The 27,763-nt window shown below is 38.8% G+C and overlaps 1 protein-coding gene across 3 annotated transcripts in view; it reads left to right on the top strand.

The window, feature by feature from the left end:
* Positions 1-950: 950 nt before the first annotated feature.
* The window catches only part of MICU1 (mitochondrial calcium uptake 1), a 226,822-nt gene continuing 200,009 nt past the window's right edge, over positions 951-27,763 (top strand). For all 3 annotated transcript variants that reach the window (XM_047759643.1, XM_047759642.1, XM_047759641.1), the window contains exon 1: positions 951-1,095. The gene's annotated coding sequence lies outside the window, so the exon portion shown is untranslated. The remainder of the gene's footprint in view (positions 1,096-27,763) is intronic.

Raw genomic sequence — 27,763 nt, 5'->3', positions numbered from 1 at the left:
AGGGAGAGTCCTCGGAGAAGAAATGGAGAAAATAGTTGTTTTGCTTCCTTCACAATTTAACCCAGTGATAGTTCTGGCTGCCTTCTTTTGTTTCCATGGTTGTAGCCTTTGCTACAACTCTGCTAAGGAAAGTATTTATTTATTTTTGACTGTACCCCCCAGAATGCAAAACTTCTCGGTCAGGGATCAAACCCACACCACACCAGCGACTGGAGCCACACCAGTGACACCCTGGACCCTTTAACCAATAGGCCACCAGAATCTAGAACTAGGAAATTCCTGAAGAAACTTTTAAATTCCAACATGTCATAATCAAAATATTGTCATTCTATTCCACAGCAGAAGAGAGGAGACTTTTCCATTCTCACTCCTGACAGCAACCTCTGAGGAAAAAAAATGTTACTAGTAGCTCGGTGACTAAACTCTCCAATCATATTAGCTTGCAAAGAGAACTTCTGAAAAACCTAAATAATAGACAATGCGGTGAGTCGGTTTCTAAATTTAAAAAAGCTTCAAGATCAGGAAACAGGCAAATTTCACCAGAAGCCTAAACCTAAACGCAGTTCGAAAAGAACAATTCCCAACTCACTGTGGTCCAGTTTTCTTTTCATTGTCTCCTGTTTTGCTTAGTCAACACATAAAGGGGCATCATCGAGGCGGAAGCCGGCACATTAAATCTCTTTCACAGATATCTAAACCACTAGTGCGTGGAGGGTGAACCACCAGAGAAAAAGCCGGAGAGCTTCCACTGTCCCGCCTAAACACTGAGGCCGGGGCGGGGCCCGAGGCCGGGGCGGGGCCCGAGGCCGGGGCGGGGCCCGAGGCCGGGGCGGGGCCCGAGGCCGGGGCGGGGCCCGAGGCCGGGGCGGGGCCCGAGGCCGGGGCGGGGCGGGTTGCCTGGCCCCTCCCCACTCCCTATCCTCCATGCCCCGCCCACACGCATTTCGCCACGATCCCGACAGCCCTAGCGGCTAGAAGGGTTACGTGAGGGTGGGCGGCGGAGCTGGAGGCTTGACTTTGTTGTCTCTTCATCTCTATGGTTTTCAGAGGTGCGCGGCTTTGACGGAGAAGCAGCTAAAGTTCCGCTGAGGACGGGTGAGTCCTGTACTCTCAAGGGTATGAGGCGAGACATGTTTAGAGAAGATGAAAGGAAGGATGATGAGAAAAGCTTTAGGGACCTGACCTCCGGGACTGGCTGTTTGTCTGCTCCGGAATTAGCAACTTCTCTGGTCGACCGGGATAGCTGTCTCTCCCTGATGTGCTCAGTTTAGGGGCTTGAGAGCAGTCCTTAGTCCTGCCGGCTTCCTTTCCTCCGCTTTCTTTGACCTCACCTGGTCCCTTCTTCCTGTCCCAGGAGAACTTCTCCTGCCGAGTTCCCAGCTGCAGGGTTCACTTGAGCTTCGACGTCCCTCTTCGGGCGACCAAAGACATATCCCCTGGAATTTGTGGATGTGCTTGGAAGTGGGTGGGGAGTTTATTGTTAAATGTCTGATGGGGCCAAGTATTAATCATTGAAACAAAACCAAAAAAAATGAAAAAAAATTGATGGGGAGCTGAAGGAACAAAACAAATTTCAGGCTTCTTAGACTGTTCGGTTTTTGCCTTTCCCAGTGCCTTACCTGTTTTTATTCTCCCTCAGGTTCCCTTCCCACCATCTCATTTTGGCCCACAATGCGGTGTTTTGAGAATGAGCCGGGGTTTATTGACTCAATCTGAATGTTGGGAGGAGAGTTTAAAACTGTTTAAGTTGCCAGTCTCTATGATCTTATTGTTTATGGTTTCTATACCCTCCCTTTCGGATGCCTGAAAAGTATTGTAGCTATTTGAAAATCTAAGTAGAAAAACCATTTTATAGCTGAGGGACTGGAGTAAAAGAAAAATTCTCCTTGTGGTACCTGGAAATACCTATTTTCTTTCAGTTTCATAAACAGATGTTTCTGTCAGTTATTGGGTGCTTTCTTGGGCATGCCTTTGTTTATGTTAAAGTATTCCTTTGAATTACATGTGCAGGTGATCTAGCAGTAGAAAGGGTGCAACAGTTTGGGGTTGATAGCTGTAGGAGAGTTTAGATTTCATTAAATGATATGACACACAAAATGTCAGCATCTGGAGACAGTGGTGTTGGCCAGGTTGACCAACCCATTATCTTCCTGCTTTGGGTAAGGTAATGTTAAATATTGCCTTATTCTAAAAACTTTTTAGAACCCACTGCCACTTGCTTGTGAGACGGTAGCTCTGGTCTCCAGCTACTCTTAAGTTTCATTGCTGAGAATTATGAGACCAAAAACAAGGCTAACAAAAAGTAAAAATTCAGGAGTGGGTTTTGTGCCTGAGGAGAAAAGGAAAGAGTGATAGAAACTAGTAAGAGCAAGAGAGCCAAAGTGTGTATTGCTGTCTTCATTTATAATCAGTAGAACATTTACAATATTCAGTAGACCTTTTGCATTCCCAAGGGGTGCATCTTGGGACTGACTTTCCTGTATTTTAACAATGATATGTAATTTCTCCCAAAATGTAATACTATGTAAAATTATTATAATGAATCTGACTCGTCAGATCTTATCTTATTTATAATTATAAGGCTAAAGTAATTGATAAAGTTATTACACCTAGTTCAGCCACTTTAAATCTTTAATTTTCCCTATTTAACAATTTTTACAGTGGCTGCAGCTCTTGCTGAACATTTACCAATTTTTTCCATATGAAGTAGTTTAATATTCCCTTTAAAAGTGAACCATTTTTGGAGTTCCCATTGTGGCTCAGTGGTTAACGAACCCGACTAGCATCCAGGAGGCCCCGGGTTTGATCCCTGGCCAGCCTGGCTCAGTGGGTTAAGGATCTTGACATTGTCGTGAGCTGTGGTGTAGGTCGCAGATGGGTCTCGAACCCTGCGTTGTGTTGTAGGTCAGCGGCTATAGCTCTGATTGGACCCCTAACTGGGAACCTCCGTATGCCGTGGGTGTGGCTCTAAAAAAGACAGAAAGACAAAAAAAAAAAGTGAACCATTTTTTTGTTTGTTTGTTTGTTTGCACCCATGGCATGTGGAAGTTCCTGGGCCAGGGGTCAAAGATGGGCCACAGTTGTAGTCTGTGTAGAACCGGGGCAATGCCAAATCCTTAACCCCTACAACAAGGGGACTTCCAAAAGTGAACCAATTTTTTAAAAAAAGTTTACTCACAACTTTTTCATCATGCAAAATAGGTTGATTTTGTGTCAAGGGAAAAAAATGATTCTCTTTAATAAGTAGGTGTTTTACTCTGGTAAATTAAGAGAGAATTATTAATGCTTTTTTTTTTTTTTGTCTTTTTAGGGCAAGTTCCCAGGCTAAGGGTCAAATCAGAGCTGCAGATGCCAGCCTGCCCCACAGCCACAGAGACGCCAGATCCATGCCACATCTGTGACCTACCACACCATAGCTCATGGCAATGCCAGATCCTTTACCCATCAAGCGAGGCCAGGGATCACACCTGCATCCATGTTGATACTAGTTGGATTTTTTACCTGCTGAGCCACAACAGGGACTCCTATTAATGCTTTTAAGACATTAAATATTAATATGTCAGCATATTTGAGAAGAAAACAGAGGGAGTATTTTAAAATATTTTATATTTCCTAGTATAAAAGTAATATATGCTTATCTTTGAAAAACAGGAGCATTGTAGAAAATATAACACTGAAAGTTGAAACCCTAATTTATCTTTCCCCTGCTGACAGGTAACCATTTGTTCCCTGTAGCATTTTGGGGAATCTCTGTGGAAAAGTGCAGTCTGGAGTCGTTGGACTCCCTGGGAAAGTTGGTACTATTAGCACTAGGTTTATGTCCTACAACCTCAGAACTCCGGGAGAGAGAAAACTTCCCATTCTCTATGCTTTCTGCAAATTACTGTGTGAGAATCTCATTGGCCTAACTTGGGTCGTTGCCCATCCTAGAGGCAATGGGCAATCTCTGTGGCTAGACAGTTGGAATGGTCTGTTTGCCCAGAACAGGCTCTTGTCCCCATCCTGGAGTAGGGTAGAGGGGGTTATAGTTACAAACCACATGAACTAATTGTAGGTGACATATAGTTCCTAAAGGAAAATTAAGGTGTCATTTCCTGCGGAAGGGAGAAAGCTTGCGGGGCAGGCAAAAACAGCAAATGTTAACTAAAATAATTTTACATGTATTTAACAAAATTAATTGCTTTCCTTTACTAATATTAATTCATTGTATTTTACAGTTTGTTAATTTTTTTTTTTTTTTGCTCTTTAGAGCCACACCCATGGCATATGGAAATTCCCAGGCGAAGGGTCAAATTGGAGCTACTCCCATGTGTGTTGATTTTTTTTAAATGTCAATTATTTCATTAATTCGTATAACTTGAAATTTAAACCCTTTGATTGTGCTTATTTGTGTTGTTATTACCTAAGTATTCATGTTCTGGAATATCCAGATTTTCTAGCTTGAATATGTTGTGTATTTGGCCAGTTTGTTAAAATTGTTTATTAGTAAGTTTGTTTTATACTGTGGGTGAACTTGATTATATAAACTTCAGTTTATAAACAGTAAATTAAAGTGTTTTAAATATTTAAGTATATCTAGTAAATGCGATTACATGCTTGCTTCTTTTAATTATGCCATTTAAAAATCTGTATAGAGGAGTTCCCATTGTGACACGGTGAAAGTGAATCTGACTAGTATCCATGAGGTTGTGGGTTTGATCCTTGACCTCACTCAGTGGATTAAGGATTGGGCATTGATTGCCATGAGCTGTGGTGGTGGTCTCAGACGTGGCTCTGATTCCTTGTTGGGGTGGCTGTGGTGTGGGCCAGTAGCTACTGCTCTGATTCGACCCCTAGCCTGGGAACTTCCATGTGCCGTGGGTGTGGCCCTAAAAAAATAAAAATAAAAATATGTGTAGAAACTACTTTATTTTGAGCATTGTAAAAAAATAAATAATAATTGTCACTAAGAGCTGTCACTGGGGTGTTAACTTTAAAACTATAGTTAACATTAGTATCTGGTTTTGTGTCTTTATGGATTATTCTGATGATTCATTATATTTTAAGAGAAAATATAATTGAAGCAAAGTATTGTTTACTCCAGTGTTATGTTTTTGTTTAAAAGATGTCAATAGCTTAATTCAGTGGACGTTCGAACTTGAATTGCTGACAATGGTGTCACAGGCTTTAGATTAAACAGGCAGATCTGTATTCTAAAACTATATCTCTTCTTGATGTTGAGCAAGTTACTTATTCTTTCTGAAGTTTATTTCATTTGCAAATGTAAATGATAATACCTATTTCATAGGGGTCTTGTAAGGATTAATATATGCCAAGTTCCTGGGATATAGTAGGTTCTCATTAAATGTAATTGTTAATAACAACAGTAACAAAATACTGTCTGCAAGAATTTGTTTTCCCAATTTCAGATGTTTAGCCCTGGAGAGCTTTAGATATATAGGTGTCTGAGGAATTAATTACATTGTTCTTTATTCCTTGTCTTTATTTTAGCAAGCTTTAAAATTCCATGTTGCACATATAGCATTAAACTAGAAAACTTTGTTTAAACTACATAATTATTAGCAGGCTGCCCAGGTATTTAAAGATTGCTTAAGCTCGTGTATCTTAATATCAAAAAATAAACAACCCAATCAAAAAATGGGCAGAAGACTTAAATAGACATTTCTCCAAAGAAGACGTAGAGATGGCCAATAGGCACAGGAAAGGATGCTCAGTATAGCTAAGTATTAGAGAAATGCAAACCAAAACCACAGTGATATCTCACCTTACACCTGTCAGAATTACCATCATTAAGAAGTCTACAAATAATAAATGTTGCAGAGGGTGGGAGAAAAAGAAACTCTCCTAAACAGTTGGTGGGAATGTAAATTGGTTCAGCCACTGTGAAGAACAGTATGGAGATTCCTTAAAAACTAAAAATTGAGTTACCATATGATCTTGTAATCTCTCTCAGACACATAGCCAAAAAAGACACAAACCCTAATTTAAAAAGATACATGCACCTGTTTATTCATAGCAGCACTGTTCACAATAGCCAAGACGTGGAAGCAAATTAAATGTCCATTGACAGATGAACGAGTAAAGAAAATGTGGTACATATATCATTTATACAATGGAATATTAGTCATAAAAAAGAATGAAATAATGCCATTTGTAGCAACATGGATGGACCCAGAGATTATCATATTAAGTGAAGTAATTTAGGCAGAGAAAGACAAATATCATATGATAGCACTTATATGAGGAATCTAAAAAAAATGATACAAATGAACTTGTTTGCAAAACAGAAATAGACTCAATGGACATAGAAAACAAATTTAAGGTTACCAAAGGGAGCTGAGAGCTGAGGGGACAGATAAATTAGAAGTTTGGGGTTAACATATATACACCACTATATATAAACTAGATAAACAACAGGACCTGCTGTATATAGCACAAGGAGCTATACTCAATATCTTGTAATAACCTATAATGGAAAAAAAGTTGAAAAAGAATATATATATGTATGTGTGTAACTGAATCACTTTGCTGTACACTTGAAACCAATGCAACATTATAAATTAACAATACTTAAATTTAAAAAACACATAAAAATAAAAGGCTGCTTAATTCAAATATGGTAACTGTGAGGCTGGGGAATGTATTGAGAGAATTTTATACAAACTCTGAGCTCAGTAAAGCTCAGTAAGTAGATGATAGCATGTTCCTTCACTACACAAAGGGAGCTAGGTGTTGAACACCTTGGAAATTCAGATCAGAATTTATGATGACTTTAGGTAATAGCAGAAACGGTAAAAATGGGTAACACTCCTGCAAAGAAATAATGCTTTGAGAACATGTCACGTTGGATACCTGGAAGTGGAAGAGACAGCAGTTTAGAATGTTATTTGAAAAACCAAAAAAGGCAGCTGTGGAATTGAACAACTGTGAGAAATGATTGACATTAGATATAATTAATGATCTGGCATTGGGAAGTTAAACACTGCTGCATTGGGAGGAGAAGTATTTTAGCCTTGTTAATGAGAAAATAAACACTAGAATTGGATTAACTTTTTTTCCTCTAAAATAACAGTAATGTGTTTTTTTCTTTTTCTTTTTTTTGTTTTGCAAATTGTAAACATTCCTAGGCAACTAATAATAAGTTTAAGGTGGGTTTTACTGACTACGAGAAAAATGTAATTTTAGTATAATCTTCCTCATCATGTCACATATACATAGTATGCATCCTTATCATTCATATTAGGTATACAAATAATGTTTGCATTTCTCTTAAATCAGTGATTTAATGTTGGTCATTTAAAACTCAAAGTGCCCGTCAATAACCTTGCTTGTTCAGAGTTGCACAGCTACTGGTGTCACTACTTATAAGCTCTACTTACAATTTTGATTTTGCTTATTTTTTTTGTCTTTTTGCCTTTTCTACGGCCGCTTCCCTTGGCATGTGGAGGTTCCCAAGCTAGGGGTCTAATCGGAGCTGTAGCCACTGGCCTATACCAGAGCCACAGCAATGCAGGATCCAAGCCACGTCTGCGACCTACACCACAGCTTGTGGCAACGCCGGATCGAACCTGCAACCTCATGGTTCCTAGTCGGATTCGTTAACCACCGTGCCATAACGAGAACTCCAAATTTTGCTTTTTAGAGATTGTTCATTGGGGAGTTCCTCTAGTGGGTCAGTGGTAACGAACCTGACTAGTATTCATGAGGATGCTGGTTTGATCCCTGGCCTCGCTCAGTGGGTTAAGGATCCTTTGCTGCTGTGAGCTGTGCTGTAGATCGCTGATGAGGCTCATATCCTGTGTGGCTGTGGCTGTGGCTGTGGCATTGGCAAGCAGCTGTGGCTCCAATTCAACCCTAGCCTGGGAACTTCCATATGCTGCACATGCAGTCCTAAAAAGCAAAAATAAAATAAAATAAAGTTTGTTCATGGGTGTATTAGAATTAAACCAGTGAGCTAATTTTTTTCCTTTTTAAAAAACAGACATCAGTACTTTTGATTGTCTACTATCCTAGTAGAGTTAAGTGGCATTCTATAACATGGCACATAAAGGACATTAGAATCTAGCTCTTATTTATCTTTTTGTCTTTGCCTCCTCTTCCTTCTCCCTTTCCCTTGTTCTAGTCATAGTGAGCTGCTTTTTGCTTTCCCTGTAAGCCATACCTTTTTGTGTCTTTATGCCTTTGCATAGGCTGTTTGTTGTACTTAGAATGCCTCTTCACCATCCTGCTGTCTTCCAGCTGGTGAGTTAACTATTCATCTTCAGTCTAGGCTAATGAGTTATTCTTCAATTTGTAAATTTCCCTCATCCCTCAGGTGGTTATTTTCTTTGGTGGTTCTCATAATAAGAATTGTTTTTTCTTTTAAAAACACTCTTCTTATTTTTTTAGAGAATTACATGTACTTATATGTACTTTCTATGAGACCAAGTGATTCTTCATGCCAGAACCAAGGCTAATTCATCATTATATGCTGAACACTCAGCAGAGGGCTTGTCTTATTACAAGCTTAGAATATGTTTGGTGAAAAAAAAATGCATGAATAAGATATTTTATCTGCCTTAAAATTTGGGGTAGAAACAGGATATAATCCAACAGAGTAAGTTAATACTCTGTAACCTTTATCAGTCTGATGCTTTTAGAGAATTTACTTGGACATATCTAGAAAGTTCTGTCCACACATTCTACCATATATAAATATAGTTTATCTCTCTAATATGCACCTAAGCGGTGGAAAGAGAGAGATGAAACATATTCCATCTATCAGAAAGCTCACAGGCTAGTGGTGGAGACAAACAAATGAGTTACAACTAAATTTATGATAATTAAAATTTAAAATTCAGTTTATTAGTTTCACTAGAGACTTTTTAGGTGTTCGGTAGACATGAATGACTAGTGGTTAATTGAACAGTGCTGATATGAAACATTTCTATCATTGCAGCATATTCTATTTGACAGAACTGCCATGGAGCATTATAAATACACTTAAATCTAAGTTCTCTAGTTTCAGATGTTCATTAATTTTCATTTCAATCATGTTCCTTCCTTGTTCAAATAAAACTTTTAGATTTGGAAATTGTATTTTTTAAAATGATCAGGTAGATTCTATTGTAATATATTTCAAATAAAACAGCATTGGTAATATTCTCAGGTCTTTGATTTGTGATAGTATTTATTTATTTATTTTGCTTTTTAGGGCTGCTCTTGTGGCATATGGAGGTTCCCAGGCTAGGGGTCTCATTGTAGCTACAGCTGCTGACCTACGCACAGCTGCAGAAATGCCAGATCTGAGCTGCGTCTGCAACCTACACCACAGCTCACAGCAACGCCAGATCCTTAGCCCAGTAAGTAAGGTCAGGATCAAACACTCAGATTTGGTTCTTAGTCAGATTTGTTTCTGCTGTGCCATGATGGGATCTCTTGTGATAGCATTTAAATTAAGTAGTTTCAGAATTTGATTTTCAACTTAAGCATTGGTATCATATGTCTCTCTTATCTTAATAATTCCTGAGATGGTAGCGAAGCATAATGGTTAAGAGAAATGGCTGTGAGATCAGAGAAACCTTCCCCTCCCATCTACTGGCTGTGACCTTAGGTAAATTTCTTAAAAGCATTGAGTTCTGGTGTCCTTTCAGTAAAATAGGGTGATAAATACTTAGTTCAGGGTTAGTGAGAATTAAATAAGGTAATGGATATCAAGCATTTCACGTAATATTCCTCATAGTGTTCTTAATTTCTTTCTTTTCTTTTTGTCTTTTTGACTTTTCTAGGGCCACTCCCGAGGCATATGGAGGTTCCCAGGCTGGGGTCTAATTGGAGCTACAACTGCCAGCCTACACCACAGCCACAGCAACATCGGATCTGAGCCACGTCTATGACCTACACCACAGCTCACGGAAATGCCAGATCCTTAACTCACTGAGCAAGGCCAGGGATCAGACCCACAACCTCATAGTTCCTAGTTGGATTCATTTCCATTGTGCCACAATGGGAACTCCCTAATGGTGTTCTTTAAATGCTGGCATTAAAAGAGAATTTGAACAACCAGTTGTGTAACAGAAAAAAAAACTTTGAGAAAGTTGGGGAAATTGGACTATGGACTGGATATTAGGTGATACCAAGGAATTATTGTTAAATTTGTTAAGTGAATGGTGACATATTTGTATAGAAAGAGTATCCATATTTTTTGGAAATACTAAACTATGTATAGTAGTGAAATGATGCTATGTCTGAAAGTTGCTTTAAAATAATTCACAAGGGAGTTCCCCTCGTGGCTCAGTAGTTAATGAACCCAACTGGGATCCATAAGGATGCAAGTTCCATTCCTGGCCTTGCTCAGTGGGTTAAGGATCCAGTGTTGCTATGAGCTGTGGTGTAGGTTGCAGACATGGCTGGGGTCCCTGTGTTGCTCTGGCTGTGGCATAGGCTGGAAGCTGTAGCTCTGATTCGACCCTTAGCCTGTGACTTCCATATGCCATGGCTGTGGCTCTAAAAAGCAAAAAGAAATAAATTAAATAATTCACAAAGACAAAGAGGAATAAAAAGGACAGAAAAATTGGTCTTATGTTCCATTTCCTGTGAAGAAGGAGTAATAGGGACCATATTTACCCTCCTGCCTAAAGCAGCTAAAAGGGGAGACAAAATGTATAGAACAGTTGTTTTCTAGATTTTGGACATTGTGCAGCAAAGGAGAGTGATCCCTGAGAGAGGGGAAGCAAATGAGGTGAGCTCTATGATTGTTCTGGTTTGCTGCCTGGAAAGAGCTTCCGAGCTGTAGTGTGAACAGTGGTGAACCCAGGCAGGGCATTGTGGTCTTCCTGAATTGAGAGAGTCTGAGAGGCCAGGGCAGCAGGAGTTTGCTGGGCAGAATACTAGAGATGTGAGAGCTGGAAGGAGGGAGAACCGCAAGTATTCAGCTGAGAACTGATCAGTGCATACATGTGAGGAAACCACCCAAGATTAGAAAAAGAACCACCTGAAATGAATAGGACAGACAGGGACAGGGAAAGTGTTTTTTCCTACTAGTCAGAGTGGGATACATTTTTTATATATATATATTTTTATTTTCCCACTGTACAGCAAGGGGGTCAGGTTATCCTTATATGTATACATTACAATTACATTTTTTCCCCCACCCTTTCTTCTGTTGCAACATGAGTATCTAGACAAAGTTCTCAATGCTATTCAGCAGGATCTCCTTGTAAATCTATTCTAAGTTGTGTCTGATAAGCCCAAGCTCCCAATCCCTCCCCCTCCCTCCCCTTCCCATCAGGCAGCCACAAGTCTCTTCTCCAAGTCCATGATTTTCTTTTCTGAGGAGATGTTCATTTGTGCTGGATATTAGATTCCAGTTATAAGTGATATCATATGGTATTTATCTTTGTCTTTCTGGCTCATTTCACTCAGTATGAGATTCTCTAGCTCCATCCATGTTGCTGCAAATGGCATTATGTCATTCTTTTGTATGGCTGAGTAGTATTCCATTGTGTATATATACCACATCTTCCGAATCCAATCATCTGTCGATGGACATTTGGGTTGTTTCCATGTCCTGGCTATTGTGAATAGTGCTGCAATGAACATGCGGGTGCACGTGTCTCTTTTAAGTAGAGTTTTGTCCGGATAGATGCCCAAGAGTGGGATTGCGGGGTCATACGGAAGGTCTATGTATAGATTTCTAAGATATGTCCAAACTGTTCTCCATAGTGGCTGTACCAGTTTACATTCAGAGTGGGATACATTTTAACAGGTCATCAAGTAGAATATAGTAGTCCTCCTGTATCTGTGGGCGGGGGATACATCCCAAGACCCCCCAGTGGATGCCTGAAACTGGATAGTTCTGAACCCTGTGCATACTAACTGGCGAGTAGCATGTAAAGCATGGATATACTGGACAAAGTGATGATTCACACGGCAGGGAGCGGGTAGGACAGAGGATGAGGCAGCGTGAGATTTCATCAGCCTACTTGGAACAACACACAGTTTAAAACTTATGAATTGTTTATTTCTGGAGTTTTACATTTAATATTCTCGGTTCAGGGTTGACTGTGGGTAACTAAAATCACGGAAAGCCAAACCCCACAGTGGAGACTACTATACTCAGAAGGATTTTACCTTAGTGGTGGGGTAAATGAGCCTTAAACCAAACATTGCTCTGGCCTTATCAAACAAACTTAAAAGCAAGACCTGAAACAGTCAGACTGTTTGCAACTAACTTACTCATGTCCTAGACCTAAGCTCCAGAATAGATTCAGGAATTCGAAAATATCCAGCACCCACAAGGTAAAATTCAATGTCTGGCATCCAATCAGAAATTACTAGGCATGCAAGGGAACAGGAAAATATGGCTCATAATTACAAGAAAAACAATAAAAACTGAAACGGAAATGACACAGATAATAGCGGAGAGGGATGTTAAAAGTTTTTTTAATAGCTGTATTCCACATGTCCAAGAAACTAGAAGGAAGATTGAATGTGTTAAATAGAAACATGGAAGATATAAAAAAGACTCAAATTGAACCTCTAGAGATGGAAGCTACAGTGTTTGAGATGAAATATATGCTTGATGTTATTAATAGCAGATTAGATATGGGAGAAGAAAACTTAAGCTCGGACTCATGAGGTGTACAAAATTATTTATGAAGAGTTCTCGCTAAAAGTACTTAATTTGACTCTGATCAAACTTATAGATATAACTTCCAGTTTACAGGAAATAAAGGGGCTAGAGAAATATATAACCATGCTACAAGGAAGCAATTAGATAAATCCAGAAAATGAAATACAGATGTCCTGTTCTTTTGAAAGTTAGGGTTGGAGTTCCCTTGTGTTGCAGTGGGTTAAGGATCTGGTGTTGTCACCGCTGTGGCACAGGTTTGATCCCTGGCCTGGGAACTTCCATGTGCTGGGGATGTGGCAAAAAAAAAAAAAAAAAGAGTTGTGCTTTGATTTTGCACTGTGGTGAATGTACTTCATGTAAGCTTAAAAATGGTTAAAATAGTAAATTGCATGTATATTTTACCACTGTTTTAAAAAATTTACCATTTTAAAAAACATTTTAAATGATATAATTAGGAGGCATAAAGTGAATCTGCCTTGTATATAACCGTCACCACCATTCATTTCTGGAACTTTTTCTTCTTCTCAAAGAACTTATACACATTAAACAGTAACTCTCCACTACCTTCCCTCCCAACCCAGTCTCTGGCATCACCATAGTACTTTCTATTTCTGGGAATTTCACTGCTGTTCATCATATAAGTGGAATCATATATGTTTGTCTTTTCGTGACTGGCTCGCTTCACTTAACGTTGTCTTTAAGATTGGTTCATGTTTTAGGATGCATCAGAATTTCCTTCCATTTTTTTCAGTTTTTAAAATATACACGTGATACAAAATTTACCACCTTAACCATTTTTAAGTGTACAGTTCCATGGTATTAAGTACATTCAGATTCTTGTGAAACCATCATTATCATCCATCTCTGGAACTATCATCCTTCTCTTGCAAAAGTGAAATGCTGTATCCATTAAATAATAACTCTCCAGTAACGCCTCCTTCTAGCCCCTAGCAACCACAATTCTTTCTATCTTTATGATTTTGACTGTTCTAGGTGCCTCATATAAATAGAATCATGCAGTGTTTATCTTTTTATGACTGATTTATTTCACTTAGCATAATAAGATGCATACATGTTGTAGTATGTCAGGATTTCCTTCCTTCTTATGGCTGAGTAATATTCCATTGTGTGTATAAACCACATTTTGTTTATCCATTTACGGTGATTGGCACTTGGTTGCTTCCACCTTTTGGCTATTGTGCATAATGTTGCTATGAGCATGGGTGTACAAATACTTCTTCAAACCCCTGCTTTCAATTCTTTTGGATATATACTCCAAAGTGGATTGGGAACTAGGCCATATAGTAATTCTCTGTTTAATTTTTTGAAGAAATGCCATGCTGGTTTTTTGTTTTTGTTTTTTGTAGTGGCTGCACCATCTTGCATTTCCATTAGCAGTGCACAAGGATTCCATTTACGTGTGTGTGTACGTATATATAAAATAGCCATTCTACTCGGTGTGGCTAAATTTTATGTATAGCTAATAAAAAAAGATTAAAAAGATCACAGTTGTGAGGGGAGAAAAAGGTTGTGTGTGAGGGACCTATTCTAAATTAAGAGAGATTATAGAAACAAATCAAAGAGAATGCATGATTTCTATGTGGATCCTGTTTTGAAAAATCGCTTATAAACTTTGTGGAAGTTTGAATATGTACTAGTATTAAACGATATTAGAAAATTGCTATGAATTTGAATGTCTGATAATCGTAAATTATTGGAATATTTAAGAGTAAAGTGTTATATCTAACTTACTTTGAAGTGGTTCAGCATTAAAAATATCTTGATAGGAGTTCCCGTCGTGGCGCAGTGGTTAACGAATCCGACTAGGAACCATGAGGTTGCGGGTTCAGTCCCTGCCCTTGGTCATCTCAGTGAGCTGTGGTGAAGGTTGCAGATGCGGCTCGGATCCCGCGTTGCTGTGGCTCTGGCTAGGCTGGTGGCTACAGCTCCGATTCGACCCCTAGCCTGGGAACCTCCATATGCTGCGGGAGCGGCCCAAAAAATAGCAAAAAGACAAAAAAAAAAAATCTTGATAGATAACACAAATAGGCGAAATGTTAATTGTTCAATCTAGGTAATGTACATGTGGTGTTCGTAATAATATTTTTTGAAATTTTCTGAGTGTTTTTCTGAGCTATAAAGTTTTTTTTTTTTTTCGGTCTTTTTATCTTTTTAGGGCCGCACTTGTGGCACATGAAGGTTCCCAGGATAGGGGTCCAATTGGAGCTGTAGCCGCTGGCCAGCACCACAGCCACAGCAAAGTGGGATCCGAGCTGTGTCTGCAACCTACACCACAGCTCACAGCAACATCGGATCCTTAACCCATTGAGTGAGGCCAGGGATCAAACCCATGTCCTCATGGATGATAGTTGGGTTTGCTAACCGCTGAGCCATGACAGGAACTCCTAAAGGTTTGATGTTAGTATCTTTTTTGGAAAAGAGGCCATTTTTTATTTGCTTTTACTTTTCTTTTTTATTTTTTTGGCTGCACCCACCTCATGTGGCAGTTCCTGGGCCAGGGATCGAACCCATGCCTCAGCTGTAATCAGAGCCACAGTAGTGATAGCGCTGGATCCTTAACCTGCTGTGCCACAAAAGAACTCCTGCTTTTACTTTTATAAATAATTTAATCCTTAACATTTTTGGTTTCTCTCTTTTTTTTTAATTTAGTTTCTCTTTGTAATTAATTCTATGCGTTTTGTCTACCAGATACTGCATTTTTACTCTTCATGGTTTTTTCTTTCTATGTATATAGTGTGTGTTTTAGGAAGTGATTTTTGTGTTCATTTTGACCAATGGATTATGCATTCTTCATCTGTACCCCAGGTTTTGAAGGGGCAATTCAGCTGTCAAAGCTTTGGATGACTCCCATTACTCATTTAACCCAGAAGGTTTTAATTTCATGCTCTATAGGAAAGTGGCTCTTAACTCATTGATAATTTCTTTCCTGACTGCATATTTTATTTAAGCTCAGATTAAAGTCTCTGTTCAACTTCTAGGTACTATGTGTACTGTGTTAAGATTCATGAAGTGGTGTTTTTTGGCTAAGAGGGTTAAGAGCAGAATCTTTATTGTTATTGTGGGAAACCTAGGGTTCTGCTATTATAAGAAACATTCTAACCTGTGAATCTGCATCGTGGTTATTGTCTTTTAACTTGTTTACTATTAATTTTCACAGTATGAAGCATTTTCAGCTTTATTTCTATAGTGTATGATAGGAAGAGAATTAGACAGGGCATTATGAGATCTAGTTTCTGTTTCCAACTTTGCTCCTGAATAGCTTTATGATCTTGATTAAGTTGCTTGAAGTATGATCTGTTTCCTCTCACATTGAAAGTTTGAAAATTTTGGAGTTCCTGTTGTGGCTTAGTAGTTAACAAGCCCACCTAGCATCCATGAGGATGCATGTTTGATCCCTGGCTCAGTGGTTAGAATCCAGCATTGCCATGAGCTGTGGTATAGGTTGCAGGCATGGCTCGGATCTGGCGTTACTGTGGCTGTGGTGTAGGCCGGCAGCTACAGCTCTAATTCGACTCCTAGCCTGGGAACCTCCATATGCTGTGACCGTGGCCCTAAAGAAAGACAAAAAAAAAAAAAAGAAAAAAGAAAGAAAGAAAAAAAAATGAAAATCTGGTAATTTCTAAGTCTCTTTTAGTTCCAATATTCTATACATTGTTCCTTTTTCTTTCTTTATATTTTATCTCAGTGTTGGGTATTGTGGCAGACTGTACTGAATCCTCTTGTCAAAAATGTGTGGGTTTTTTTTTTTTTTTCTTTTTAAGTAGTAACAAAAAACTTTGTCTTTTTAACTCATTGACTTCCCTACTTTTTTGTGGCAACAGCAACTTTTTCTTTGTATTGAAAAATATATTTATTATAATTCTTCCTTTTATGTGATAAAATAGAAATGTGAAGTAAAGTAGTGTGTTATGTTGTGCTAGATAGTCTTCACTTGCCCTGCTATATTCATTCTTTACTCTTCTCCATCCCTGTTGTGCTCCAGGAAGCTGACCTTTATAGACTGCATAGTACAGGCTCCATTCATTCCCTCTGGTATCTAGTAGGGTTTGGCTAATGGTAGAGAGTGGGAGGAGAGTGAGGTCTGGATATATATTTTCTTGGCTCTCTGTAGGTTGGTAATTACTGCAGACCCTTGAACAAGGTGGGAGTTGGGCAGAACCCCCCCCCCAAACTTCCTGAGCAGTTGAAAATCAACATATAACTCTTAACTCCCCCCTAGTTAATAGCCTACTGTTGACCTTTGTTGCAGGGCAGAGGTATTGAATAATATCCTCTGAACTGAGAAGGAACTTTGAGACCAAAAAACAAAGCAGGCAATTCCATAAAGTGCATTTATAAAGTTTATTGTGGGTAACTTACATATAGGCAAGATAGAGTGGATGATGACCTGGAAGCATTTGCAGCTGTACTGCAAGCTACAGTAAGAGGTACAGGGGAATTTAAAGGGACCAAAGCTAAAAATAGAATCTGATACTACGTTGTAGTACGTATCAGAATTTCATTTCTTTTAAAGATTGAATAATCCATTGTATGTATATGGCGTATTTTGTGTATCCATTTTTCTGTTCATGTCTATTTCCACATTTTGGCTATTGTGACTAATGCTGCTATAAACACTGGTATACAAGTATCTGCTTGAGTCTCTGCTTTCAAGTCTTTTAGATAAATACTCAGCGATTGGAATTGCTCCATCACATGATAATTCTGTGTTTTTCTGTTTTCCATAATAGTTGCACTATTTTACATTACCTATCAGCTGTGTATTAGAGTCCAGTTTCTTCACATTTTCTCCAACATTTGTTATTTTCTGTTTTTTTTTTTGTTTGTTTTTGGTAATAGCCATCCTCATGGATGTGAAGTGTATCTTATTGTGCTTTTGATTTTTATTTGTCTAATGACTAATACTATTGAATATCTTTTCATGTGCTCATTGACCATTTGTGTATCTTTCTTGGAGACATGTCAGTTCAAATCCTTTGACCATTTTTGAATTGGGTTGTTTGTTTTTTTCTTGTTGGACCAGACAGTTTTGAGTCAAAATACCAGGTTTGTTAAAAATGGCAAAGTGATTCCATGGATTTGAAGTGGTATTTATGTTAGAAGTAGAGAGACAAAAATGTTCATTTCTGTGATTAGATAGCAAGGGTAGATAATAAGTAAGTTATGAGTAGTCTTACTTTGCATTTTAATTAACTGTTTGCATTAAAAGAAAGACATTGACTTTTTATATGTTTATGTAACACTTTAGTGAAATTTATGTTATATGATGCCATTTTTGAGTTATTACCTTTAGCAGTATTCTCTTATATTACCTTCCAAACATTTATTTATAGTTTACTACATGGTAGGTGCTGTGCTTTTTACCAGCATTTTCTCATTTAATCCTTCTCATAGTTTTTTTTTTTTTATTTTTTCTGGCAAGTGTTGTCCCTGTTTTATGGAAGCACAAAGTTGCCAAGTCAGAAACAGGTCTGACCAATATGAGATTAAGGTAGTAAGTTCTGGTATCTAGAATTAATTAACTAGATTACCTTGATTAAGATGCTTACCTTTCTGGCCTCAGTTTAGCAAAACAAAGCAAGACAAAACAAAGTATACAGCAATATAGGAGTTCCTGTCATGGCTTAGTGGTTAACGAACCTGACTAGTAACCATGAGGTTGCTGGTTGGATCCCTGGCCTCGCTCAGTGGGTTAACGATCTGGCATTGCCATGAGCTGTAGTATAGGTTGCAGACACAGCTCAGACCCTGTGTTGCTTTGGCTGTGGTAAACCCCTAGCCTGGGAACCTCCATATGCTGTGGGTTCGGCCCTAAAAAGACAAAAACAAAAACAAACAAAAAACCCAATATAAAGTTATCTACATGTTTAGTAGAACTTTAATTTGTGATATTCTAATTTTGCTTTAATTACATCCTAACTTTAAGATATGTTCAAGTAAATAATTGAAAGTCCTTTTTTTTTTTCGTCTTTTTGCCTTTTCTAGGGCCGCTCCTGTACCATATGGAGGTTCCCAGGCTAGGGGTCTGATCGGAGCTGTAGCTGCCAGCCTACATCACAGCCACAGCAATGCGGCATCTGAACCACATCTGTGACCTACACCACAGCTCACGGCAACACCGGATCCCTAACCCACTGAGCAAGGCCAAGGATCGAACCCACAACCTCATGGTTCCTAGTCGGATTCGTTAACCACTGGGCCACAATGGGAACTCCAATAATTGAAAGTCTTTAAAAAAAAAAAAAAAGTACCTGGGTAAATAGTACATTGGGGTAAGGGTAAGAAAGACAGGAAAACATCCTGTGAAATATTTAATATTGCTGTCAGCCTAGTGGGTTTGTTTCTAGAGAGAACATAAATATAGACGTTGTTATAAAAGAGTATCAATAAAGATGTCTGTTGCTGTGAACATTAAAAAAAATTCCACTGAAACTGATGTATATGTAGAGAGAGACTTCCTTTGTCAGAAATATATATTACTCTTACAGAATGGTCTGTACTGCTAATCAATTCTTTGCTATTGAATACAAGTACCTCATTTTCCATATCTGGAAATTGAATATAGTACAAATCAGAGAGTATTCATTGGAACTTTTTGTTGTTTGTTTTTGTCTTTTCAGGGCCACATCTGCAGCATGTCGAGGTTCCCAGGCTAGGGGTCAAATTGGAGCTATAGCAACAGCTATACCACAGCCACAGCAACGCCAGATCTGAGTGGCATCTGTGACTTATACCACAGCTCATGGCAACCCCGGGTCCTTAACCCACCGAGCGAGGCCAGGGATCAAACCTGTATCCTCATGGATACTAGTCAGATTTGTTTCCTCCGAGCCCGTTGGAACATTTTAAATGTAAAGTTCTGGGCAAATGCAAGGTGACATTCTTATTACATATTTATTGCTTTGTTCTGTCTTCACCTGTCGTTTCTATTTGATTCCCATGTTACAGCTTTATGGGTGAAGCAGACAGACTTAGTAATGGATGAATAAGGTGATTAGCAAATTACAATTGAGGATATGGTTGTAGGTTTACGTAGACCATTTAGGCTTGTTCTATTGTATGGTTCGATTAACTCAACCTAAATATTAGCTTTTTGAGTGGTTGGAGATCATTTTAAAAGAATTTATGTTGTATATATCACATACAGGTATGGCAGGTAGCATGTATAATGAAGATTATATGAAACAGATACATACACTTTATTTTTATTTTTTAAATTAAAAAAAATTTTTTTTTGGTCTTTTTGTCTTTTCTAGGGCTGCACCCACCGCATATGGAGGTTCCCAGGTTGGGGTCCACTCGGAGCTGTAGCCGCCGGCCTAGCCACAGCCACAGCAACTCGGAATCCAAGCCGCGTCTGTAACCTACACCACAGCTTAGGGGAACGCCGAATCCTTAACCCACTGAAGAGGCAGGGATCAAACCTGCAGCCTCATGGTTCCTAGTCAGATTTGCTAACCATTGAGCCACAACGGGAACTCCTTGATACATACACTTTAAAGAATATTTTTTAAAGCGAACCCAATAGGTACTATCACTCAGGCCAAAAAACACATTTTCCCTCCAGAAGGACTTCCTGCTGGAAGCTCCCAGTGTGTCCCCTCCTGTATCACACAGCCTGTTGTGTGTTGGTTTGTTATGATTTCATATACACTTGTTTATGGATTAAGTGAAGTTGTTTTGATCTAAGGGTGAATTTGTTACATTGGGGAGGCAGTGTCAAAGATGTGTTATCATCAAAGTTGTGCTGCTTCAGTGCTTGTTGATATGAACATATGGAAGTGTGACTATGATGTAAGGAACATTTAAACTTTAAATACCAGGAACTTGTGGGGACTTACTAAGGGTGTTCAGTCTGGGCAAGGCCACTCTTTGCTGATCTAAAAGAGCTCTCCAGGAGTTCCCATTGTGGCTTAGTGGTAATGAACCCATCTAGTATCCGTGAGAACACAGGTTCGATCTCTGACCTTGCTCAGTGGGTTAATGATCCAGCGTTGCTGTGAGCTGTGGTGTAGGTTGCAGACATGGCTCAGATATAGAGTTGCTGTGGCTGTGGTGTAGACCAGCAGCGACAGCTCCAAATGGACCCCTAACCTGGAAACTTCCATATGCCGCGGGTGCAGCCCTAAAAAAAAAAAAAAAAGGCGGGGGGTGGGTGGGGGAGACATTAAAGATCTCTCCAAAGATCTGCTCTGGCAAGGTTACTCTTGGCCAACGATGGTGAAAACCATGTAGCAGCTGCGAAGAAGATCATCTTGCTCGCCAGCACTGGTGCCTTTATACCGCTAGCATCCACCTCTAGCAACAAAGGACTTCAGTTCGCACTGGCAGCTCTTGTTTGGCTAAGCTGGCTTTTCTGAAAACCAACTCATAGAAAGGTACCCTTCACCTAAATTTCACCTCCTCTGCCTGGAGCAGTAGTGTAATCATTTGAATTCAAAGCAATGATAGATTGCTGTGGAGTATGTTCTTTCTTTATTGGCTTATTAAGAGACATTATCCTGTATGGTATTGGCTTGTGACATATTGTTATGTAATTACCACAGTGAACCTATGTTAGTTAAGTTATTGGCAAAGATAATCTCAGTCTCTAAGCATAATTTGCTGAAAGATTTTCTCTCTTCAGGTGATAACCATGATTTTGTGTATTGCTAAGCAGTTCTGTTTTTGAACTTCATATAGATGAACTCTAACCATATATATCCTTTTGATGTGCTTCTCCACTGAACATTATATTTGTGAGACTTACTGCATGTTACTTGTGAAGCATTTTTGGGGAATGTAAATTTTTCAAAATTAATTTAGTAATTCCTGTCTTTTTAAAAAATGTGTTTTATTTTGAAGTAGAAAATGTGTAAACAATAAAGATATACAATAATGACTGTAAAGTGAATCCCTGTTTCTTCATTTTCCAGGTTAGGAATTAGGACATTACCAGCCCCTCAGACATTTCACTCCCACTGACATGTATGTTCCTATCACAATTCTCTCCCTTCCTTTGGAAGTAATCCCTATTCTTACTTTTATGATTATTACTTTCTTGGCTTTTCTTTATTTTTACATGCCTAAAGAGTCTGGTTTGTTTATCTATTTAATGATTTTTATTTTTTTCCATTATAGCTGGTTTACAGTGTTCTGTCAGTTTTCTACTGTACAGCAAGATGACCCAGTCACACATACTTAACATACATTCTTTTTCTCACATTATCATGCTCCATCATAAGTGACTAGATATAGTTCCCAGTGCTACACAGCAGGAAACAATATGGTTTAATATTGACTTTCTGAATGTCCTAAAAATGCAGTACAACGATGTTTTATTGTGTCTTGCTTCTTTTATTCTTTATTATGTTTGTAAGATTTATCCTTAGTGTCACTTGTTTTTGTTACCGTAAGTATTCCATTGTGTGAATTATCCATTTAATTGTTGATGGACATTGGGTTGTTGCTAGTTTTTGGTTACTACAGTGTTGCTCTGAACATTCCTGTTCATATCTCTTAGAATATGTTTGAATTTTTCAGTAAATTGCAGGGCTATAGGTATTCATGTCTTCAATTTATCAAGATAAAATGTCAAACTTTTCTAAAGTGATCAAGCCAGTTTACACTTCCAACATCAAGTGTGAGTTGCCATTGCCATTCATTGCTCCACATCTTTGCCAATGTGTGGTATTGTTGGACTTTTTAATTTTACCAGTCTGTAAGGTGTGAAGTGGTATTTAATACAAATTTAATTTGTATTATCTTGAGAATATTGGTTGTTTTTTTTTTTCTTTTTTTAGGACCGCTTCTGCGGCATATGGAAGTTCCCAGGCTAGGGGTTGAATTGGAGCTGCCTCTGCCAGCCTACTCCTCAGCCACAGCAACCCCAGATCCAAGTTGCATCTGCGACTTACACCACAGCTCGAGGCAACACAGCATCCTAACCCACTGAGCAAGGCCAGGGATTGAACCCACATCCGCATGGATACTAGTCGGATTTGTTACTGATTAGCCACAGCAGGAACTCCTTGAGAATACTGTTGAACATCTTTCATATGTTTAGTAGCCATTTGGATTTTTCTTTTGCCCATTTTTTTCCTTTTGATATTCCCCCCCCCCCCTTTTTAGGAACTATACATATAGTCTGGCTGTTAGTCCTTTGATAGTCTATGACTAGCAACTATTTTTTCCCTTTCTGGACTTAACTTCTTACTTTCTTTATAGTGTTTTTTGGTGGTGTCTTTTTATAGTATCTTTTATGATGGCTGTTATTTTTTTATGGTTGCTTTTAATAAAATGTGCTTTATCAGCCTTTTATATCTAGTATTTTTCTGTTGTTTAAAAAGTCTTTTCCTACTATCACGTCATAAAGATACTCTCTTACATCATTAGCTAAAAGCTTTCCTTTTTTTTCCTTTTATACTAAAGTATTTAATCAACTTACAGTTGCTATTGATGTATTCTGTGAATCCATATTAATTCTTTCCTTATGCATACTCGGTATCCCAGCTCCATGTATTGAGAAGTCTTCCTTTTCTTATTGATTGGCTATCCCACCTCTGTCATACATAGTATCTTTATTTATATGGATTTGTCTTGGGGTTTTAAACTTTTTTCCATTATTATAAATATTTGTACCTCTGTGTCAATATCACAGTGTCTTAACTACTAAGATTTATAAAGTGTTCTAATGTTAAAGCAGGTCCTCCTACCTTATTTTTTATTTTTGGCTTTTTTTCAAGTGCGCCTTGGCTATTCTTGGCCCATTGTACTTCTCTATTCATTTCAGGGTCTTTGAACCAGCTCCCTGGTCCACTAAAATCCCTTAGGATTGCACTGATTTTTTGTAATTTAGTTTGGGGAAGAATTGCCATCTTTACTAAATTTTGTTTTTCAGTTTATCATCATAGGAGATCTCTACATTTATTTAGGTCTCCTTTAGAGAAATCCTTCAGTGAAATTCATCAGTTTTCGTACATCTTTTACTAGACTTATTCCTGAGTTCCTTGTATTTCTCTTTTTATTTATTTATTTATTTATTCTTTTTTGGCCATACCCATGGTATGCGGAAGTTCCTGGGCCAGAAATTGACCAAGCTGCTTCAGTGACCAATCCCTAACCCATTGAGCCACAAGAGAACTCCACTGTATTTCTGTTTTAATTTTTTCCTTCTATTTGTATTTTGTTTTTATTTTAATTGTTGAGATATATGCTTTATTTTGTTCTTTCTTTTCTAATAAATGAATATAAAGCTGAGTGTTTGTTTGTTTGTTTGTTTGTTTGTTTTTTTAGGGCCACACCCTCGGCATATGGAGGTTTCCAGGCTAGGGGTCAAATTGGAGCTGCAGTTGCCGGCCTACAGCACAGCCACAAGCAACCTGGGATCCGAGCTGCATCTGCAGCCTACACCACAGCTCACGGCAACACCAGATCCCTGACCCACTGAGCAAGGCCAGGGATTGAACGCACATCCTCATGGATTCCAGTTGGATTCATTTCCGATGCGCCACAACAGGAACCGTTTGCCTCTCCACCTCCTGCTTTTTAAAATGACTGTTTCGTGGCATGCAGAAGTTCCTGGGCCATGGATGAATCCAAACCACTGCTGTGACCATGCTGCAAATGTGACAGCGTGGGATCCTTTAACCACTGTGCTGGGGCGGGGAATCGAGCTGCACCTCTGCAGTGACCCAGGTCACTGCAGTTGGATTCTTAACCCACTGTAGCACAGCAGGAACGTCTTTTTTTTTTTTTTTTGAACTTCTAAAGCTGAGTATTTTCTTTTAAACAGTGCATCCCACAAGTATTTTTTAAAAGCAGCTGTATTGAGATTTATTGAAGTACAGTTTACTTACAATAAAATTTACCCTTGTTTGTATACTCTAAGTTTTGATAAACTCAGTCATGTATTTACCACAATAATCAAGATCCAGAGCAGTATCTTGATTCTGCTTCACCTGCAGAAAATGCCTTATTAATCTTTTTGGTCAGCCTCTTCACCTCACCCCAACCTCTGGCAACCTTGATCCATTTTCTCTTGCTGCAGTTTTGCCTGTTCTACAGTAATATATAAATGGAATCATATAGTATATAACCTGGCTTTTATTTTTTTAATTTTTATTTATTTTTTGTCTTTTTAGGACCATACCCACGGCATATGGAGATTCCCTGGCTAGGGGTCTAATCAGAGCTGTAACTGCTGGCCTATGCAGCTTTAAAACTATCATATAGTAAAATTGACTTTTTTTTCTCTTGGTATCCAGTTCTATGAAATTTAATACATGGATTTTAATAATATAGATTCATTTAACTGTAACCACAGTCATGTTACAGAAACATTCTCAACCCCCGATGCTGTTCTTTTGTCATCACACCTTCCTCTACCTCTATTCCTTGGCAACTACTGATCAGTTCATCACTAGTTTTTTTCAAGAATATGTTTATATGGAATCATATAGTATGTAATCTTTGAAACTGACTTCTTTAACTCAGTATCATGTCTTTGAGATTCATTCAAGTTGCTGAATTTATCAAGAATTAATGGAGTTCCCGTTGTGGCTCAGTGGTTAAGGAATCCGACTAGAAACCATGAGGTTGCGGGTTCAATCCCTGGCCTTGCTCAGTGGGTTAAGGACCTGGTGTTGCTGTGAGCTGTGGTGAAGGTTGCAGACGCAGCTCGGATCCTGCATTGCTGTGGCTCTGGCATAGGCTGATGGCTACGGCTCTGATTCAACCCCTAGCCTGGGAACCTCCATATGCTGCGGAAGCGGCCCTAGAAAAGGCAAAAAGACAAAAAAAAAAAAAAAGAATTCTTTCCTTCTTATATAGGGACGCCACAGTTTGTTCATTCATCTGTGGAAAGACATTTGAGTCGTGATGTTTTTGACAGTTATAAATAGAGCTCTATAAACATTCATGGGCAGGTGTTATGGGAACATAAATTTTCATTCCTCTAGGGTAAATAACCAGGAGTAGATTGCTGGGTCATATGTTAAATACATATTCAACTTTATGAGAAAATGTTATTGTTTTTCAGAGTAGCCTGTGCATTCTCAGTAGCAATGTAAGAAAGTTTCACGTGTTTTGCATTCTTGCTGCACTTAGCATCTTCAGTAATTTTTCTTTTAGCCAAATAAGTGTGAGTGATATTGTGGTTTTAATTTGCATTTTGCTAATGGCTAGTGATGTTGATCCCCTTTTTATGTGCTTCCTTGTTCATGAATAGAGCTGCTGTGAACATTCACTTACACGTTTTTATGTGAGCATGTTTTCATATCTCTAGGGGAGTTTAACCTAAAATTGAGCTTAATTTTTATAGATTGCAACAGACCAAGTTTGAGGTAGTGTTTAGAGTATGGAATCTCCAGAAACCTTCGACACAAGGGAAGTTCACATCCACTCACAAGTTCTTCCCATGGATCTCAACCCATAAGATTGGGGAAAGTGCAGGAGATGAGAAAGCCCTTCCCAAGGATTCAGCCCTAGCTGAATAGTGTCCACAACAATGAGGAAGCAAAAAGCTCATTTCTTGCCCTTTTAGCTTCATAACAAAAGCTTTAAACACTGGGAAAGGATAACAAACCCTGTTACTTCAGAGCACAGGTGAAAATCCATTAAATCTGGAGAGGAAGAGAAAAATGCTCAACCGCTGGTGGGAGAGGCAGGAAACTATCAGAAGCTGAGATCTTCAGAAGTCTACATCTGAGGTGAGACAGGACCACTGAGAAAGTCTCATGTGCAAGACCTGGTGACACAGGGTTGCTGCTGAAAATTGTGGCTATCTCAGTACAGTAGAACCCATTGCTACCAGGTTAGCATGCACCAAGTAACAAGTACTCAGAAAATGACGTGTTACATACAAAGGAGGAACAAGGGTAAGAATTATAGCAAACTTCTCAGAAACGATGAAAGCCAATTTCTGTTGCTCTACCTTCATTCCTGAACTCTCAAGTTTCCCTCCAGTATTGCATTTAATTTTCCATCTAAAGTACTTTATATAGTTTTTTAAGAGCAGGTCTGTGGGCAAAGAATTCTCCTAGAATATCATACTTTGACAGGGCAGGTCTTATTCAAATCCTGTAGAGGCTGGCTTCCTTCCTTTAGCAGGCAATTGGCCTGTTCAGTTCAGGCTGCAAATTGCAACCCACCTGTTAACGAGTTGTAGTTCCAACATCAGCTCGGTTTTCATAGCCTTTGCAGTACTATCCATATTTGTTCACTGTGTGGCCCACACAGTGGCCAGTATTAAACCCTGGTGGTGGGCTACCCCAAATTTTAGTTCACAGATCCTTTGCTATGCTGCTTAGGGTAAGACCCACATGTGTGTATCTAGGAGGTAGCTCAGGAGATCAAACTGAACCTTATGGTTTCACTTTATTGAGCTCCCCTTCTCTGTGATATCCCCAACTCTTATTTGCTCCCAAGGACCCCTCTTCTTTTGATTCAGAAGTGGAATTTACCTTTCCCTACCCTGTCACATGATTCAGCTACCTCAGCCTCCTGGGTCTAGTGACCAGGGGATAGAAAAATAAAACAGATGCCTCAGTACTCTTGGAGGCTAGTTCCTCTAGTGAGAATTTTGCCTTCTGATTTTAGATGTCTTCCCAGCTGCTGGTTGTTGCTGGAATGGGAGAAAAAAAAAAAAAAGACACACATACACATGCAAATCCAGGGAATTTCTCCCACTCTCTCTTACTCATAGAAGTCCCATTTCCCACTCATCAAGCCAGAAATAAATGGCTCTTCTTGGAGATCTATTTGTCTGCATCCAGTGCACATGTCTGGTCTGGAGCTAAGTTTGAATTCTGTCATAGAGAGACCAGAGCAAAAAATTGGGAAACTCACTGCCATTTTGGCGCTACCTTGAGATCTGTTTCCTTTTTCATTCTGCCTGCTAACATTTACTTTTCTGAAACCTTAGGTAGATATTCCATCCAGAGCTTATATTTGCATTCAGTGAAAGAGACAGGAAGGAATGTGCTCACTTCATCTTAACTGGAGCCAGAACTCTACAATCAAGTTTTACATGCTTATTGTTATGAAAAATTTTAAACATATACAGAATTATGAAAAATGTCTTACATACACAAAATCCCCATGTGTCTGTTACCCAGCTTCATTATTTATTAACATTTGGCCAATCCTTCA

The sequence above is a fragment of the Phacochoerus africanus genome, chromosome 15 (assembly GCF_016906955.1).
Source record: "Phacochoerus africanus isolate WHEZ1 chromosome 15, ROS_Pafr_v1, whole genome shotgun sequence".
In the NCBI taxonomy this organism is placed as follows: Eukaryota; Metazoa; Chordata; class Mammalia; order Artiodactyla; family Suidae; genus Phacochoerus; species Phacochoerus africanus.
The sequence above is the reverse complement of the archived record's forward strand: the minus strand, read 5'-3'. Positions and strand labels throughout refer to the sequence as shown.